This window comes from Pelophylax lessonae (genome assembly GCF_965119305.1).
Source record: "Pelophylax lessonae genome assembly, chromosome: 8".
Classification (NCBI taxonomy): domain Eukaryota; kingdom Metazoa; phylum Chordata; class Amphibia; order Anura; family Ranidae; genus Pelophylax; species Pelophylax lessonae.
In genome coordinates, this window is record NC_138775.1 from 182,103,076 (window position 1) to 182,117,183 (window position 14,108).

The following is a 14,108-nucleotide window of genomic DNA, read 5'->3' on the forward strand; positions in this document are numbered from 1 at the left end:
TGAAAGAGAAACACATAATGAGCTATAATGCATCGCATACTAGCTCATTATGAAATACTTACCTTAGAACGAGCCCCCGCCGTGCCGCCCGCTTACCTGATGTTCAGTCGCCCGTCTTCCGGGATTGCGGCATCTGGCCATCTGATTGTCCGGACACGTGATTACGTCACTCCCGCGCATGCGTGCAGGAGCCGACGGTCATGGCACGGGGCTCTGAAGGAACGCCAACAGTGGCTGTTCCTTCAGAGAGCATGCACCAGTGATGTCACTGGCTGCATTTAAGATAAATATCTCCTAAACGGTGCATGTTTAGGAGATATTTATAGTACCTATAGGTAAGCCTTATCATAGGCTTACCTATAGGTAAAAGTTGCAGAGGAGGGTTTACTTCCTCTTTAACACTTAACTCGAGACATATTGCCAAATACACAGTTGAAATAAATTCATAAACTCTCTTATATGATAAAAGGATTTGTAATTCTGTCCATCCACTTAAGTAATTTATATACCTGTGGCAGACTGAATAGCTAGGAAGGTGACACCACTTTCTCTGTGAAACTGAAGGAATACAGCAATGTCCTCTTCACACCTGCAGAAACATCAAAAACTGGTAAGTTTCCAATTCTTCTCACTCTTCTCTCTCCTCTTGTCAAAATGTGTACATGCAAGGTTTGATTGGCTCTTATCGCTGTCCTCCCTCTCCCAGTCCAACATCAAGACAAATTCAGGTACCTATGCTAAAATTATTTTCTGCAAAATTATGTGTAATGCTACCCCTAAAGGAGCCACTTAGATTTAACTGGTTCTTTCCCACAACAGTGCAAAGGTAGTCAGGCACACACGAACAGTCCATTTACTCTGGCTCATTAAACAGTCTAGGGCAGTGATAGAAAACCTTGGCACCCCAGATGTTTTGGAACTACATTTCCCATGATGCTCATGCACTATGCAGTGTAGTTAAGCATCATGGGAAATATAGTTCCAAAACATCTGGGATGCCAAGGTTAGCCATCACTGGTCAAGGAGTTTTACTTTTTGTATTTTATTGCGTGTACAAACTTGGGAGGGGAGTTGGGATTGTGTGAAATCCTAAAAAATGCTTGAGCACAATTGCAGAGGACAACTGTCTCTAAGCAGCAGAAACACATTCTTTCACTCACAGCTGAGAATCATGAGATAATTTGTAGCAAGACTGGAACAGTCTATAGGTTCACAGCTGAGAACCATAAGATGGTGTGTAGAACAGGTATAGCTAGACTGGAACAGTCTATGCATTCACGACTGGGGACCATGAGATGATTTTTAGAACAGGTATAGCTAGATTGGAAAAGTCTATACGCTCATAGCTGGGAACCATGAGATAATTTGCAGATCAGGTGTAGCAAGACTGGATCAGTCTATAGGTTCACAGCTGGGTACAATAAGCTTGTTTGCAGAACAGGTATAGCTAGACTGGAACAATCTATACATTCACGGCTGGAGACCATGAAGTATCTTTGAAACTTTGAGAACAGGATCAGTCCATAGGTGCAGCATCTTGTAAAGCATCCAATCCCAACGTTTTGTAACAGCCGAACTTAGAATCAGACCATAAAACAAGTCTGTGATCTGCAGTAACTTACTGCAATATATTAGCAGTGTAACAATTATATTACAAAGCACTATTGCTGTAACAAATTGTAACGTGGAAACACAAGCTGATAGCTATTCTTGACAAGACTCATATACAGGCTGATCAACACACACCCTCAACAAATTATCATAAAGGATTTTTTTTATTCTGTTGTGCAAATCAGCTTGTTGTTTTTTTTAACTTGTCAATGTGGAGGCGCACACAGATCGTCTACCCCAAATCTAACTCCAATGCCAGCATATGGAGGGTGAGCTGGTTTGGACATTCATCTTGTACCTGTACATATGCACACAGTATTCTTAAATTAAGTCTTCAAGTGTATATACTGTATATCAAATCAAAGGTCCCCTGTTCTGTCCTGCTACATGTTTTCCTGGGTGTAGCTCGACATGCAGCTAAACCCTCCTATTCTGCAATAAACCAGGCTGAGTGTCATTATGAAGCTTTATTAACAAAACAGGGTCAGGTGAAACCATCAAGAAAAAAACAAATACAGATGCATATAATTAGTATATGAACATTTAGAAAATACAATGAACAAGCTAGGCTGTAGATGGCGATAAGTCATTTTCACCAGTGATGCTGTGTTTAGGGGATGCAAGTTTTAGTCCAACACCTGCTCTGATAGTTAGTTCCTTCTTTTAGTCTCTAAGATGGAGTGTGACTTTCCAGGATGCACCTGTTTCTCTTCCTTAGACTTAAGAATGATGGGAACTTTTGTTAAAGGTGAACAATTTCTAGATTCTGCAAAAATAGTACATTTACCACCAGCTTTATCTTGTGGTCAAATCTGATATTGCAGGCAAAACATCTTAATGATTCTCCTGGAGGCAGAACAGTCCCCTTGTGGTCAAAGATGCACTCTAGTGTAAAAAAAAAGGCAGGATGATGTTTTATCAGGAGCAAATGCAACCTAATTTGCAATTTCATATACATATCAGCTATTAAGTACTGAAAGCACTCACAAACTCCCCACCATCTCCACTTCATTATGCTGACTGGAAGCACTGTTCATGCATGAGCAAGGTAGAGAAAGCACCATCTGAATCTTTTTTCCTGATTCAACTTTGACAGCTGAAAAAAAGAATGACCAAACCTAAGAAAAAAGCACATTTGTACCAAGCAGAAGACATCATGAAATGTAATACTTTAATTGAATTACCTTAATATTATAGTACCATGCAATAAACTTAGTACAGATGCACTTAACGGAATTCTCTCTGAGTTTATCACCTATTTTACAGAATAGATCCAGGAAATAACCTGTATAGAACACACAAGTATATAACCTTGGCCCATGTCAGCTGATCTCTTTTACATATACCAGCTAGCTGGTGTTACAAGAGATTACAAGTATTTTCCAGGAAATTAAGATTGCATTACTACATCATGACAAGCAAAATTTGCACATGATATAGCTATTGATTACACCAGTAATGTAATTTAGAAAGTATTCTAGCATATAGAAGACTGTGAAGAGTCTAAACAATAGCTGTTCGCTAAAATATTTTTTTACATTGGCTGTTTGCAGAAAATAAAAATCACTTATCCTTGGATTCAATGCAAGTTTAATAATTGTTTATTTCATTTTCATTGGCCAAAAAACTGTAAAAATGTGCTAACTTGTACTTATGTAATTGGTTTCCCCCAGTAAGCAGTAACAAGATACACTACCCGGCCCAAACAAAAGTTGCCACCTGGAATTAACTAAGCAACTATCTAAACTAAGCATGCAGTAACTATCCTATTGGATAGATACTGCATGTGCCCAAAGAATGAGCCCAGCTGACTACCTGAATATACTGAATGACCAGGTTATTCCATCAATGGATTTTTTCTTCCCTGATGACAAGGACATATTCCAAGATGACAATGCCAGGATTCATCGGGCTCAAATAGTGAAAAAGTGGTTCAGGGAGCATGAGACATCATTTGCACACATGGATTGGCCACCACAGAGTCCAGAACATTGAGAATATTTGGGATGTGCTGGAGAAGGCTTTGCACAGTGGTCCGACTCTCCCATCAATACAAGATCTCGGTGAAAAAATAATGCAACAGTGGACGGAAATAAATCTTGTGACATTGCAAAAGCTTATTGAAACAATGCCACAGCGAATGCGTGCCGTAATCAAAGCTAAAGGCGGTCCAATGTGTGTAGCCTTTTTTTTTTTTGGCCGCGCAGTGTATATGTACCATATGTACAAGACAAAGTCCAGTTGATGTTTGCATCTAGTGAAAACAGAAGCTTAAAGTGATTGTAAAGCTTCTTTTGTTTATTAAAATAACAAACACGGTTTACTTATCAGCTCTATGCAATGGTTTTGCACAGAGCAGCCCCAATTCGTCTCTTCTGGGGTCCCCCCCACCAGCACTCTTGGTTCCTCCCTTCTGTTGAGAGCTCCTATAGCAAGCCACTTACAATGGGGGCACTCCCAAGCCCTGCTCTGTGTGTCCATAAGACACACAGAGTGGGGCTCGGCCCCACTTCCCATTCCCTCACCACTGGCTCTGATTGACAGCAGTGAAAGCCAGTGGCTCCAGCTGCTGTATCTGCGTCATTGGGGAGTGAGAGAGCTCTCATGCATATTGCTGGATCGAGATCAGGCTGAGGTGGGACTGTGGGGGAAGCTGTATTCAGAAGGTTTTTTACCTTACTTCACATAATGCATGAAGGTAAAATACCTGCAGCCTTTACAACCACTTTAATCCCTTCGTGCCTAAGGGTAAAACAAATCCAAATGCCTAAGCCCAATTTCGCAACATGTTTTAGTAATACCATAAATATCATTACAATTACATTGTGCATCCAAGTGGATTATACCTTGTTTTTTTTTTTTTCAGGACAACTTCGGCTTTCATTTAGCAGTAAATGGTAATAATTATCTCGTGATTTTTTTTGTTATCAAAGAAAAACTAGCTGTTTGTACCTGTAGTACAGCATAGAAACAATAGTGCGCATTTTTTTTTTTTTATCCTACCTAAAACACACTGACACTAACTGACACGGCTGCTAATAAAAAAATAAATAAATCAAGTTTAAAGAAATACTGACCTTTGACCCTGACTGTGGACCTTGACCCAAATTTGGGATAATTAGTGACCACAGCATCACATTGCTAAATTAATTTATAAACCTGTAAGCAGGTGCTTAAGAAGGTATTGACATATTGTAAGTGTTGTTTGTCATTTTTTTTATTGTTATTGTGCCCTGTTGATATTCTTTGTATCACTGTATATTGCAATATGGGTTAATTGCACTGTTTAGTTATGTTGCTTAGCAGTGTGGGTAAGTCCTAAAAAGCAAGGGTTAACTCTGCTGGCCAGGATTTCCCAGGCTTTTTGACTTCCATGACTTGTAATCACAGGAAGCCATGAGTTGTTACAGGTATGCTAAGAATAAAAATTCAGTGTAGTATACAACTGGTACAAGATCAAAAATCACTGTTTGTAAAGTTTTTCTTGCCTGTCAATCACTGGGCTTATTTCCTATTAGATGGGACTACCAAGGTAGTCAGTGGGATTGATTTCCCAAAGTAAAGGCTGATCGCTTTTATTCATCACAATTATTTTTTTTATACACATGTAATTGGCCCAGATCAGCCAGTGGTATTTGAGACCAAAATTTAACTCTATTCCTTTCAGTGTTTGTTCGTTTAGATTGAAGATCAGAGCATTACTGGGATGAGAAGAAAACTAAATAAACCACAGTACATAGGTCAATGAATATATCCATCTTCCCAGTTCTTTGTTTGTATCATACTGATCTCATCATACTTTATCAGTATGTAGTGCCACCAATGGAGGAGCAGCTTCAATGTAATTGGTTCTTTGCTCTGCCTCTCAACCCCAAGAACATTCCCAGCTCCTCTGGCACACCTAGTAAGAATGTTATTGAAAACACCACCAATAAAAGACACACATTATAGTAAAACACAGAAATGGTCTTTACTGTGAAATTTCTTTGAAGTGGTTACAAACAGTATCAGTATATCTGAAGTAAATGAACTGTATAGGAAGGAATGAGGATCAAGAGCAATATAACTCAATGGTACTGTCAGGCTCATTTCAGGGGATTCTTCAACAATGAATAAGCCCGAGAGATCACAGAATGGCAAACACACTACTTAAATTGGGCTCTATGAGTCCAGGCAAGAGGAGAGCAGAGGAATGACCCTTTCTTTTGTCAGACCTCTCTCTTCTGTCCCCTGACACCATAGGCCCAGAAAACAAAAACACTGTACCTAATGCGGTATTCAATAATGTAACTCCCAAGTTCATATTATCCCACTCATACACTACTTGGGTGTGTGGGTGGGTTTATCCATATGACGCTAGTAACTTCAGTCCCAAGGGAGAAAAAGGGCCTTCAATCTTCAGCTAGCCACTTTCGTTGGTGCACTAAGGTATCCTGCATGGTAGAGTGTAAATGAAGTATGCTGGCAGTATCCGGGTAACAAGGTGTACACTGTGACTATCCAGCAGAGCATCGGGGGCGAGGGGTCAAGCTCACAAACCTCCTTGCTATCAAAGTTAACATCTCCTATGCAGGGCCGTCTTTAATATTGATTGGACCCTGGGCAAACATTTTCTTGGGCCCTCCCAAATGCACTTATCAACTATTTGCAGGAAGTGCAGGCTCAAGAGGCAGCTGCTTTGGGCCCCACAACAATGACTGGGCAAGGGGCAGCTGCCCCTTTTGCCCTGTGGTAAAGACGGCCCTGCTCCTATGCCAAGACACCAACTTTCCAGTGGCTGGCTGCTATAACATTACACACCATTGGTTACTCCTGACAACAGCAGTATGACTGCATCTCCTGCTAACTTCTCTGCACAATTAATCCTTTGTGGTGGCCATCTCTCTTATCCTCCCTTTATTAGAAACCCTGTTCTTTTGATACTCTAAATCAGCCTCTCCCAACCTTTTGAACACAGGGGAAACCTTGAAATAACTTTCCGATCTCAGGGAACCCCTGCTATAAATGAGTATATCTACAGCTCCTGATCCATTAGTGTGACGGTCAGTGGGAAGAATGCTCCGTACACTTGTAGTCATTTGGAGGAATTACCCCCCTTACAGATAGCTATAAAGATCATTAGTGTCATTGGGGGCTTATCTGAGAAGCAGAAATTGCACATTGCTCAAGGAACTCCTAGCAACCTCTGCAGAAAACCTGGTTAAGAAACCCTGCTCTACATGCGCCCCTTTGTAGGAACTTCCGACCAGGCATTTGGTAACTTTAACCAGTTCTGGATTTGCCCCCTTAATGACCAGGCTATTTTTTTGCGATTCAGCACTGCATTATTTTAACAGAAAATTGCGCGGTCATGCGACACTGTACCAAAAGAAAATTGATGTCCTTTTTTCCCCACGAATAGAGCTTTCTTTTGGTGGTATTTGATCACCTGTGTGATTTTTATTTTTTGCGCTATAAACAAAAAAACAGAGACAATTCTGAAAAAAAAACTAAAAAACAATATTTTTCACATTCTGCTATACTGTATAACACCCCCCCCCCCCCCTAAAAAAAAAATGTAAATTCTAAATTTTTCATCCTTTTAGGCCAATTTAAAATCGGCTACATATTTTTGGTAAAAAAAAAAAAATCGCAATAGGCATATTTTGATTGGTTTGTGCAAAAGTTATTGTGTCTACAAACTAGGGAAAAGATTTGTCATTTGTATTTCTTTATTTATTTATTTTACTAGTAATGGCAGCGATCTGCAATTTTATAGCAGGACTGTGGCATTGCGGTGGACAGATCGGACCCCTAACTGACATTTTTGTCACTTTTGGGGGGACCAGTGACATTACTACAGTAATTAGTGCAAAAAATATGCTCTGTTACAGTAAAAATGACACTGGCAGGGAAGGGGTTAACCTAGGGGTGATAAAAGGGTTAATTTTGAGCCCAGGGGAGTGTTTTCTAACTGTGGGAGATGGGCTTGTGAAATGATCATAGAGACCTGTGATACTATATAGAAGGATCACAGGCGGTCTGTAATCATTTCCGAGAGAACAACGGTCAGCTGGGTTTACAACAGCTGACCGGTGTTCTCTCTCAGCGGGAAGCGATTGCAGGTACCTGGTGGCAATCGCGGCCACCGGTCCCGTGGATCGGCATCCCCACTGCCTAGTGGGGGCGGGGAGCGCGCCGTTGGCGGCACATGCTCACCCCCCAGCACCACTCCCGCGACCAACGTACCCGCGGTGGGCGGTCAGCAAGTGGTTAAGAACTTTTTGTAAATAACAAAGTTAATGGGGCACAGTCTCCCAAAGATCCTTCCATACACAGCTCTAGTTCATCCTAACTTAGGCTACCCAACTCATACCTTTCAGAAAAGAAAAGGGATTTCATAAGAGTCAATATTCATTTTCCTGTACCCCCAAACAGGTAACCCAAAAGGAAGGTCACATGCTCAGCTTCACTTACTACAGTACTCCTTCCTCTCTGTTCCCATGCTGGGGCTCTACCCCTCACAAGCATGGTGGTGGGAATGTCATGGTCTGGGGCTGCATGAGTACTGCTGGCACTGGGGAGCATCAGTTCATTGAGGGAACCATGAATGCCAACATGTACTTCGACATACTGAAGCAGAGCATGATGCTCTCCCTTTGGAGACTGGGCCGCAGGGCAATATTACAACATGATAACGACCCCAAACACACCTCCAAGATGACCACTGCCTTGCTAAAGAAGCTGAGGGTAAAGTTGATGGACTGACCAAGCATGTCTCCAGACCTAAACCCTATTGAGCATCTGTGGGGCATCCTCAAACAGAAGGTGGAGGAGCGCAAGGTCTCTAACATCCACCAGCTCTGTGATGTCGTCATGGAGGAGTGGAAGAGGATTCCAGTGGCAACCTGTGAAGCTCTGGTGAACTCTATGCCCAAAAGGGTTAAGGCAGTGCTGGAAAATAACGGTGGCCACACAAAATATTGACACTTTGGGCCCAAATTGGACATTTTCACTTAGGGGTGTACTCACTTTTGTTGCCAGCGGTTTAGACATTAATGGCTGTGTGTTGAGTTATTTTGAGGGGACAGCAAATGTACACTGTTAGGGCTCTTTCACACGGGCGATCCGATCAGATCCGCCTGTCAGTTTTTTAGGCGGATCTGATCGGATCCTCCATGCAGCTCTATGGGGCAGCGGGTGTCAGCGGAGACACCTCCGCTGACACCCGCTGCCATCCGCATCCGATCCTGTGCTTGAAATCTGGACGGATGGAAACCCTATTCTCCAAGCGGAGACGGAGCTGTCATCTGCCCGGCTCAGCGGGGATCGTGGATCGATCCCTGCTGAGCAACACGGATCCGCCTACGGAGCGGACCGTGTGAAAGAGCCCTTATACAAGCTGTACACTCACTAATTTACATTGTAGCAAAGTGTCATTTCTTCAGTGTTGTCACATGAAAATATATAATAAAATACTTACAAAAATGTGAGGGGTGTACTCACTTTTGTGAGATACTGTGTATATATATATATATATATATATATATATATATATATATATATATTTCTCCCAATATGGGGGGTCCTGAGAAACACATGACAGGTCTAAGGGTACTGGTCACTATGTAGCTATGTGGACCTCTGTATGTATGCCATGTATGACAATAAAGAAATGATTTAAAAGCAGGTCCATTTGAATGCAGTCTTCTTCATTCAACATCAGGATGACATGTTTTCCCAATTGTGAAGATTTTACTGCTCCAGAATAATAACCAGAAGGAAACTCAATAAACATTTTTCTAACATTGCATCCGGTGGGAAGGAATTCAGTGCAATAATATGAAATAAACATTATATACTTTATAGTCTGTGTATATTTTAAATACTTGGAACTGAAATATGTGAGAATACCTGCGACAGAAAGAAATCCCATCTGCTGGTTTCTGTCATCATCAGAGCGGAACATAAAATACAAAGTCAATTTTCTCAAACAATGTATGCCAATAAAAATGCACTCTGTAAACAAAGCTGTGTATTTACTTTTCGGGTTTCCCAGATCACTTGTACTTTAGGACCAGCTTTATTGGCATATTGTATGTGAAGGGCAAACATTAACGTGTGATTTGTTATGGCATAGGTTACTGGCTAACAGGGTTAGAGCCAACGTCCAGCTTTACCTTCAGTCTTGTACAGTTGTACAGGCTCCTTTCATGCACTGAGAGGAGAGAGGCTTTCCATTGCCATTATTGGATGTGCGCTGCTCTACTCATGCATGCAGCAGTGCTATCATAAACAGGAGTACAATATACAGGCGTTTGCAATAAAGTCAAGTGACAGTGCTCGGGCCTAGCAACTGGCAACCTAAAAAGAGTGACATCACATGGAAAACATCAAATGCAAATTCGACCCCCCCACCCCATGCTACAATACAATATGTGTACCTCTGAACTCCAAGATAAACAAATATTGTTTCAATGCAAGAGGCATGAGTACTCTTCCACAAATTTTGGTGTGCATTGTGTATTTCTTCCAGATCTGTGCAGCAAACCAGTGTAAAAGTTTGCTGCTGTACAGGAGTTTTTCGGTAATATAGACCAGTCTCTGCTGCTCTATTTTCTTGTGCAGAGTGATTGGTCCTGTCTCTGCCCTCTCCTGTAGTTTTATGCAGAGAGCATGTAGTGGACGAGGCCTGCTGGGCCCCTATCTCAGCTCTGCTTTCTGATTGTGTCACTTCTACTTTTTTGGGCTTACAATGGCATGTGGGTCACCTATAGGCAGGTGCAATCTACATTCTCCAGTGCAGGTGCAATTGGAGAGGAAGTCAGGAGGAACGCAGCTCCTCTATGGTTTTCTGGGTCCCTGGGGTAGCATCCAATTGGATGCTGCCCCCCCATATGACTCTGGCAGCCATCTTGGGTCAGGCAGAGCCTATTTAAGGCCCTTGCTGTGAAGTTTGGCATACATTGTCGAGTTGGTAGAGTAGGGACTGGTACCCTGCCTGGTACGGACAGTACTAGTGGCAGAGAAAGGTTCCTGACGAGGAGGGAAAATGTAGGGCTTACAACTTCTCAGGAGATCTGCCTGTTGGGCACAAGATGGCCATGCCCCATTCCTCCTCTTTCTACAGAAGTGAAGAGCTGATCTGCACTTCCTACACGCTGTTGGAACTGTGAGTGTTCCCAGTTGGGCTGCATTCCCACCGGGTTATTTGTGAACAGTTTCTGCATTATTTCAATACAAGTTCTTTTATTGCACTGGGACTGTGTGTGTTATTTCACCACACTGGGCTGCACCCTACCTACACACCTATTGGTGGCTATAGAGGAATATATTTATGTAGTGCTGACAACCAAATGAGCCACTATTCCCTGGATCCCCTGTTAAATATATATTACCCCACCAGTTTAAAAGATACAGTAACTGTTCAGCAAATATGTGATACAATATCAAAAGGTATACATTTGGTGACAATAAGTAGAATAAAGCACAGTCCCCAAGCCCTAAATTGGGGTAGCCTTGTCTAAAAGAAATGGTACTGGGGCAATAGTCCAGCCATCTAAATGAATCCCTTTTTTTGCTGGCCAGTATGTTGTGGCCCAAACTGATGTTGGAGAACTCAAAAATGTTCCTCCATGCACTGGTAAAGAGCGCACTCGCTGTGACTCACATGGGCAATACTGTTCCTTTAATAGGGTGCAGCGAGCTTGCCAGTGCCCTCACACTGACTCATGTGATGACAGCAGAGGACCTTTCTCTATTCCCCATCTGTGAAACACTCCAATGTGCGACCACAATGCTCTCTCCCTAACATCTGGACAGCTGACTCGGTCAGCATCAGTGGTGATCTTTGGTATCAGGGTGGGGGACCTATCTGGTGCCATTTCCATCCCAGATGTAGCTGTAAACATTCCACCAGAGACACAATAACAACTGTGCCTGTCCCTCTATGTGAAAAAAAACTCAATAAAAGAAACTGGTTTAATTACTCTATACCACCCAATCCATAATGAAAAGTAATAATCAAAGACTCACTGGAATAAAGGCGTGTATACTTTAATGGAACAATCTTAGGTTAAACAAACAAAACCCAAAAAGCAAAAATGGGTTCTAGCATGATTAAAAGGTACCAAACACAACTAACAAGACACATACATTTAAAAGCAAAAAAAACACCCCTCCCCCGCCATAAGGCATGTAGGACCCAAGTAGCTAATGTTGCTTACCAATGTAGTCTGTGTTGATCTGTATATGGGTCAAAATATCAGATGCTGGCAAACAAAATGGCTAGACTGGTGATCAATCCTTGTAAAAAAGTGCAATCGGAACCGTTGTATCAATCCTCTCAAAAAACGTAGTTCAAAGAGACAGGTTAACTCACAGTTTGAGACAGTTATGGGTAATCGCAGACAATCCTGATAGATGAAAAAGTTGTATCCACAAGGTACTGAAGAGAGGAGAAAGGCATCTGTGTGTGGTCTAGAGGAGGCATAGAAAGACACTGGACAAGGCAAGTCATCATAGGGTGTCAAAAGCTGGATACAAACATGAAGCCTCCCTCGCACAACACAGGCATGTACTGCAATTCCTTAAGAATCTTCATTAAAAATAAACACAGATTTTGGATATAATATTGGGATATACTCATCCATGAAGTAGGAAGTCCAAAATGATCCAAGGAAATGTCCAAAAAAAAAAACGAATTGAAGAGAACCAAGAGTAGTAGCACAAGTCCTAAATACAGTCCATACATTCAGTGGATACCACCAAGCCATAGAAGGGGAGGAGTTGTTTGCAAAGATACTGGTGCCTGACCGGTTTCACCGGACAAGCTGGCTGCTTCAGAGGCAATGCATTCTGCAAGTTCATTCTGCATTCTTGTGACCCATTTTCAGCAGACAGCGGGCTGAAGTTCACTGTCGGCTGACGTCACAGAGTCGGTCCACGCTCGAAAAAGATCGCGACCACATGGTCGGGATCTGCCCACATGCCTGAACCGGCACCCGGCTCAGCCTCTCAGCGAGCTGCTGAGAACCGGAGCTGGCCGCTCCTGCCCGCTCCACAGCCCAGAGCTCCAGTGAGCACGAAGGAGGGGCAGAGCAGACAGCGGTGACTGACAGTCACCAGTACTCTGCTCAGGGAGCCCTGAGAACCAAGCGGTGTTTGGTCGCACGCTTCTCAGTCTTAGAGCCGGCAGGGGACAGATGCAGCATCCACCAGGGTAAATAGGATTCTAAAAAAAAAAACAAATTCCAATACATCTCTTATAACTGAACAAGCTGAAGTTGGTTACTATGCACAGCTGCACCAGATTCTGTGTGCATCAATTTTAGTGAATCTCCACCAATAAAACCGTAGCGACTCCTCTCCCTGTCAGCTGCTGACCGGGCTACATTTAATTGAAAGTTTTTGTACCTGGCATTCAAATTGAATAGGTCACAGGAATCCTATTGAGGGTATAGGGATGCATATCTCATAATTGCAACTAAAGTGAAATGATATCAGACCAGTAGGTACCAGCACTATTGCAGTCTATCACATAATATATTATATTTTCCAGTGATAGGTTCGCTTTAAATAATTAAAGTAGAAGTAGGCATAGAGACTCTGCATATCAGATACAATGACATAGTACACCACTTCCAGCCCTAACCTCAGCAGAAGGATTTGGGAAGAGGTCCAGTACTGACGCCCTCCTTCACATCCTGACATTCTTTCTATATAAATAACTTCTGAATGCTTTGTTTTTGTTGTTGAAGCCTCTTGTTCTCTACACGACCAACCACTGTGGCCTTCCAGAATCTGACACATCAGCCTTCTAGGAGAAAGTGAATTATTAATACATGTCCATAGTGAGGTCTCTCTAATTTGCAATAAAGAAAGATGTTAAAATAAAGAATCCGTTTATGACTACCATCTCAGCGTGAAGAGTGGAGGACAGGAAACCTTCTTCTTCCACTATGAAGCAAACGCTGGAACTTCAGAGAATGGAACATCTTGCATATTTACCAAGGCAAAGAGCAATGTTCCATACCCAAAATGAACCCTTTAAATTCATCTTTTACTTTTTATTTATTTTTCCAAATACATGGTGCAGGATTTTGCGCACAATTTAGGACCAACCCCTGCTAATTAAGAAGCTTAGTTTAGGATTCCAATGTTTCTTAGCAGAGTCATTCACATAAAATAGGCTAGTTTTGGTGGTAAATAAAAGTAAAAGTACATATGCAGCACTAGAAATAAAAGCATATTAGTCCATAACCACTGATGAAAATGAAGAAATGAGGTCCCAACACCAGCTTCAGTGTGAATGAGCAGCACACCACACCACACCACACCAGAGTGCCAACCAGTGGCGGCTGGTGCTCTATGGGCCGGGGGGGGGGCGGCAGACAGACCACACCAGCCCGCACACCATACCCCCCCCCCCTGGTCATTGGCTCACTCACCCTCTCACCCTGGACATGTGGAGGGCAGTCAGCAGCAGCAGGGGCGGCTTCCCCATCGGTCTTCTGCAT